The sequence below is a fragment of the Galeopterus variegatus genome, unplaced genomic scaffold (assembly GCF_000696425.1).
Source record: "Galeopterus variegatus unplaced genomic scaffold, G_variegatus-3.0.2 Scaffold6237, whole genome shotgun sequence".
Lineage (NCBI taxonomy): Eukaryota > Metazoa > Chordata > Mammalia > Dermoptera > Cynocephalidae > Galeopterus > Galeopterus variegatus.
In genome coordinates this window covers 171,409-178,026 of record NW_007732348.1, presented here as the reverse complement: position 1 = coordinate 178,026, position 6,618 = coordinate 171,409, and positions in this window count along the sequence as shown.

Here is a 6,618-nt window from a genome sequence, read left to right as displayed (position 1 = left end):
TTTTTTTTTTTTTTTTTTTTTTTTTTGCTTTTTCTCCCACTCCATCCCTGTCTGTTGTCTAGCTATCTTTTCCTTGATCTCCTGCATTTTTTTTTTCCTTTTTTGTCTTTTTTCGTGACCGGTAACGGGATCGCAACCCTCGGTGTCGCGCCCGCATCATGCTCAACCAGTGAGCGGACCGGTCTCTATATGGGATCCGAACCCTCCCCAAGCGCCGCACTCTACCGAGTGCGCCACCGGGCCGGCCCTCTCCTGCATTTTTTATTTGTGCTTCTGCTTCATGTAACTATCTTCAGTGAGAGACAAAATATTGTTTCAATTTTTATTTGCTACATGCAGCAACATTTTTTAGTCATGTGTTCATTGTCACCTGTTTGTTTTTCCTGTTCCTTTTCTCCTTTTCTTTCTTTATTTTTTCTTTCTTTCATAGTCTCTCTGCGTACATCCTGTGCTACTTCCTTTTGGTTACTTGTCCTTGGAGAGGCTTAGTTTTTCCTGGACCAGTTATGTGCAGGTGGTGCATGTAGGGCTGGGGCATTTCAGACTGGCAGAAATTTTATTTTATTTTTATTTAGTTGTGATTTCATCCCAGACAATGGAGATAGTCAACTATAGGGATGTTCATACTGAAATCTTTCCTATTTCTTTCTCCTTGCTTCTCAGAACAGAGCTGAATCCAGTGAAGACTTTACTACCAGCCACACACCCCATTCTCACTCTTGCAAAGAAGAGAGTGGGGTCTTGCACCTCAGGATACAATCCTCAGCTTAGAGATGTGAACTTTCTGCCTATTTTTTTCTTTTTTTTTTGTCTTTTGTCTTTTTCCGTGTCCGGCAACAGATCGCAACCCTCAGTGTTGCCCCCGTACCGGACCGGTGACCGGCAACGGGACCGCAACCCTCGGTGTTGCTCCCGCGCCTCACTCAGCCAGTGAGCGGGAACCGGTCTGCATGTGGGATCCGAACCCTCGGGCGGGAGCGCCACCACGCTTCCCAAGAGGCGCACTTATCCAGTGTGCCACCGGGCCGGCCCGTATTTTTGAAATCATCACCTTAGTGTCCTCTCTCTGCCTTCTTTTATCTTCTCTGTGTCTTCATGTACCTTTTCTGTTTCTACTGATTTCGATGGCCCTTCCATTTCTTTTGTGATTCAGAGGCTGTATTAAAAGGGGGAGTTTGTTTTTCTGTTTTTTATTCTCCTTATGGCTTTTGGTTGATTTCCAAAAGGAAAAGGGAAAGGCTGACTTCATAGAGCCAAGTTCAAGCCAGAAGTAAAACTGCATTTTTGATAAGCTCCTTAAGTGATTCAGATGTCTATTGCAAATGAGAGCCCCTTTTATGAATGTGATCCAGGACAAGGCCACTTATGTTGGGGTCAGAAGCAGGGTGGAAGGGGAGTGGCTGGATGGCTTCACTGTGAGGTCAGCACAAAAGCAGAGTTTGGAGGGATGAGTGGCATTTGTGGGTGGGTGGATGAGGGGCATTCAAGGCAGATGAATGGTTTTGCAAAGGTTTAGAGGCTCCAAAGATCATGAGGCCAGGTGTGCTTAGGAGTGTGGGAGGTAACACTAAAAGCTGACTGGGATCAGATGAGGAAGGACTTGGTGTCAGATACTTAGTATTTGGAGCTGTACCTGGTGAGAGATAGGGAACTATTGATGATTTTTCTGTGTTTAGATTTTGGTGTATTGAGAGATGTTATTCTCAATAGATCTTAAAATTTTCAAAGGTCAAGGCTGCTTTGATACTCAATGGCAACGTCTCTTACCCTCTATTGTGGTAGAGACTAAAAGTTGCCCCTGACCCCTGGTCAATATCTGTTTTCCTTTTCTCCCATAGTGAACAAATTCTAAATTAACAGAATTTGTTCCATCATAACCTTTCCAGACATTTAGCTGCTATATGAAAACTGTGGAGATGACCCAACATGGACCACAAGGAAAAGGGCAGCCCCTAGGGCTGGCACAACAGTAAAGAGAAGGAGCCCGGCCCTAACACCACAGACCCCCATACCAGTGCTGGACTGCTTTTCCCCAGATTGATTCATGAGAGAGAGAGAAACTTCTGTTTTGTTGAATTGATGTTGTTTTGGGTCTCGTTACATTTGCCAAGCTCATATTCTAACAAAGAAAGTATTCCTTAACACGCTTTTGTATAATTGTCCTACACCCACTAGTACATTTTCCTTCTCCTGATGAATTCAAATGCGTTATTTGATTTTGGTGCCATAGAAACTTTGTGAGGCAAGTAGGGTACATGTTACTTCCACTTTGCAAAAGAGAAACCCAAGCAGAAAACTCAAGTGGCTGACATAGCGTCACATAGCTTGTGGGCAGCAAGATAAGAATGCATTCTTAGCACCAAGGCTTCCTGCTCTCCACCAGCCCTGAGCGCTCTCCACCTGGGCTGGGAAGGAGAGGGGCATGGGTTCTGTCTCCAGGGGAGAAGGTGAGTGGTCACAATCCACCTCTGGTCAGGACTCCTGGGTTTCCATCCTGACTCTGCCTCTGTTTATTGTGTGAACTTGTGCAGTAGCTTAGTCTTTTTGAGCTTCAGTTTCCCCATCTGTAAATAAGAGGTTGGGATGACTGATGCTCTGAATTTTCTACCAGGCCTAAACTTCTTTTAACATAATCATAGTGTTTCTGGGTCATTGCATTTACAATCTGTTTTGGCTGCACAGTGTTGTGAGGGTTTGCTCTTGTGGCATGTGCCACGCATCTTCAGTCCAGCTACAGATACATTGACGGAGAAATTCTAAGGATATTAGAGTGAGTTTAACAAAGTGTTGCCCTCTCGGAGCGAGAGAGTTGTGGGTTCAAATTTGACCTTTTGGAAGTTACTCCATCTCTCTGCTTGAATTTTCCCATCTGTACAGTAAGGATTAAATGAAATGGTCTATGTAAAGTACTCAGTACAGCCTCTGACACAGGGTAGGAACTTAACAGATTATAAAAATAAGGATTATTATAAAAGATAGGTGTGGATTCTTTTAGCCCCCTGGTAACAAGAGGTCAAGACCGTATGTGCTGAAGCTCACATGTACTCAGAGAGAAGCTCCATCTGAGGAAGCCAGAGCCAGGGCTCTTTGGGAGAAATGGGATATTCTTTGGCTGTCATTTTAATGAAATTGGTGTGATTTCCCAAGGCTCCATTCACTGGGACTCCAGGCAAAGCTCTCCCTTAGGCTTCATGGCTGGCTGAAAATCAACACAGCCATGTTAAACAACTTTTCATACGCTTCCTCCTCCCCTTTCCCTTTTCTGCTCCAGGAACTGGTCAGCGAAATTCCTCTCCTGGGAAGAGACAAACATGACCGTTATCATCAAAGGAACACCTTGTGGGCTGTGGTAGCCAGCTTTGGGCTGAAACACTTTGCACTGATATAGTGGTGACACTAATTAGAAGCCTATGCCCTAACCGATCGAATGTTAGCGGACCACAAGGGCTGTGTCACCTTGCATATCACTGATTTTGAAATTGCCCATGACTCTGCCAGAACCCTGAAAGGCTTATAAACCCCTGCTTTCCTTTGTTCAGGGGAGCTGATTGTGCGGAATAAAGCTTCTTGGCTGAAATGGCGCCTGGCCTGGGTCTCACCAAACCTAACACTCCCTGAACATGGGTTGAATGCCGTCCCACAGACATCATTACCTGGGAAGAAACTAAAGAGTGGGGCTTGGGGTGCCATTGTTTCCTGATATAAGAGCTTAGGGAAAAAACAAAATTAGTCTAGAAAAAATAAACAAAACCATTCTTGCTGGTGCTTGTATGGTTTTATTTTCATGTTCTGAGAAGAAATAGAAAACCCTAAGGTCGTATGTGTCACAGAGCAACACCCTGGGCAGGCCATCCTGCCCTTGGGAAGCCTGTTTTTCAGGGAGATCTCCCAGCTTTCGTCCAACATTAGTACCACTCAGACCACAGCGGTGGCTTCCTTCTCCTGGGGAGAGGGGTGAACCCCGCACTCCTGCAGGGAAGCCTCGCATTGTTCCCCGGGAAAGACTGCCTCTCCCATTCCCCCACTTCACTTGTGGGCACACGACTCATCGCTTGTTAATTCGTTTGCCTCAAACCACAGTCGTCCAGGACTCTGGAATTACGTGATCTCATCCTGGGAAAAACACTGTTTGTGTGGTCTCAGGGGGTCTGCTGCTGCCTTCCTTGACGAAGCTGCATCAGCACATCTTATGTGAAACATCCCAAGAGAGAAAACTGTTTACAGCTCTCCGTAGAGCCTGATGTTGCCACACTGATGACAGCACACCGGGTAAACAGACTAGCAGTTGCTTCTGTCATCGTCCCCTCGAAGCTCAGCAGAATGAAAACACTGTGCTGGGAACACACAAGCAGTTTTAAAAAGGCTTTTGTTCCTCTGACTCTCTCCTTGGCTCCCATGGGAAACAGTTACAGTCCATGAAACAGACTAGCAGTTGCTTCTGTCATCGTCCCCTCGAAGCTCAGCAGAATGAAAACACTGTGCTGGGAACACACAAGCAGTTTTTAAAAGGCTTTTGTTCCTCTGACTCTCTCCTTGGCTCCCATGGGAAACAGTTACAGTCCATGATATTTTATTGATTATTAAGCTAAGCCGACAAGTCCTCCTCAAGTGTCTTCTTCCCGTGGGTGACGCATTGTCCTGGTGTCTCCACCAGGGCCTACCCTGCCCCATCAAATGTACCCCTCCGGCTGCTGTCTTCCCTGTGCCACGTCCCTGCTTTATCACCAACCTAAGAGCTGGGGAAATAGCCAGGGGGGCAGCAAGAAGAAGCTTTAAACAGACCAATGTGCTGTTACAAGTCGCAGTTGCCTTGTTTATAAACTAAAAATAAAACTACCTCGGAGCAGTCTCATTAAGTTAAAACACTTTTAGGCCTGCAGTTGAGGAAAATGCTCAGGTTACCTCAGATGATGGTGATTTGTTGTAGATTCATAAGGGAAATGAGTGAGAAAGCCCAGGAAGCCTCCGCAGTAGAGGGGAGTGGGTGGCAGGAGGAACTAGAATGTTCTTCAGGGGACCCTCTAGTGGCCCAGGAGCAGCTCTTGGTGGTCTGTCTGTCTCGGGACTCAGTCACCCTCCATCCCTGCACTGGCAACTACTGTTTGCAACAGCCAGCTGACTTTCCCGTCTGCTCACGCACAGCTCCTCCTGCGTCCTGACTTCTGCTCGCTGCCCTCTCTCCATGGGTCTGTCTGCTTCTGGCTACTCTGTTGTATGAAGCGTCCTCAAAAAGTCCGTAGAGAGATTCGTGTCACCTTTAATTCTATTGTTCCTCTAACTTTTGAAGCATCCTCACATATGTCCCTCTCTGTGTCTAACATTCCACCCCTCCCACCAGAGATTCATGGATTACTCTCCAGCACTAGCACCCAGAGAGTTTTCCAAATGTGCCTTTCCCTGTCCCATGTAAATTGTTCTTTAGGATTTATCAGGGGGTAGAAATGACACCTTTATATGTTTATCGAACTTGGATTTCTCCATGTGCTTCTCACCTCACTTCCAGTCCACAAGCATTTGCAAAGCACCTGTGCTATGCCAAGTACTATGCCCAGAAGATGGGTATGACAGGACACAAATCAACAGCCTACTGGTGAAACCACCTAGAAAACAGAATTGATATACGGTGGTGTATTAGTTTTCTAGGGCTGCTACAAATGATCACAAACTGGGTGGTTTAAAACAACCGGAATTTATTCTCTCACAGTTTTGGAGGCTTGAAGTCAAAGATCAAAATGTCAGAGGGACCACCCTCCTGAAGGCTCCCGGGAAGGGTTGTTCCTTGCCTCTTCCTAGCTTCTGGTGGTTGTTGGCAATCCTTGGTGTTCCTTAGTTTGCAGACACATCAGTCCCACCTCTGCCTCCATCATTACATGGCCTTCTCTGTGTGTCCTCCTGTGTCTTCACATGGCCTTTGAGGATGCCAGTCATTGGATCCAAGACCCACCCTAATCCAGTATGACTTCATCTTTATTACGTCTGTAAGGACCCTATTTCCAAAAAGGCCACATTCATTCACAGGTTCCTGGTGGACAAGAATTTTGGGATGACCCTATCCAACCCAGCATGGTGGTAAGGACTATGCTGGTGGGTGGAGGCAGAGAGTGCACTGAGGAAGACACGTCCTCTCCTCCTCCCCAAATGATGGCTACTTACCAGCCTGATCTAGTCATAGAAAGTCGAGCAGGACCAAGCAGCATAGGAGGAGCAATAATAATAATAATGAGGACTTACTGTTGGTTTAAGGATGGGTATATACGATAGGAGCTTTATACAGGATATTGACTTTAATTCTCACAAAAATACTATAAAGAGATCATAGTATTCCGATTTTGCAAATTAGGAAACAGATGCCCAGAGAGGTTAAATTAGCTGTTCAAGGTCAAATGGCCAGTTAAGGGCAGAGCAGGCTTTGAATTGAGGTCCAAGACTTTAAGCACTCACAGATACTCCAAGGGAGCCTGGAGCTGACATGACGTACCCCCCAATATCTCATCCGTAGATATGTAAAACCTATGTGAGGCCATTCCTTTGCCTTAGGGCATCAAAGGCTTATGTTAAGAGGCATCATTTAGAAATGTCCTAATGTCTAATATGTTAGCCACTAGCCACATGTGGCTA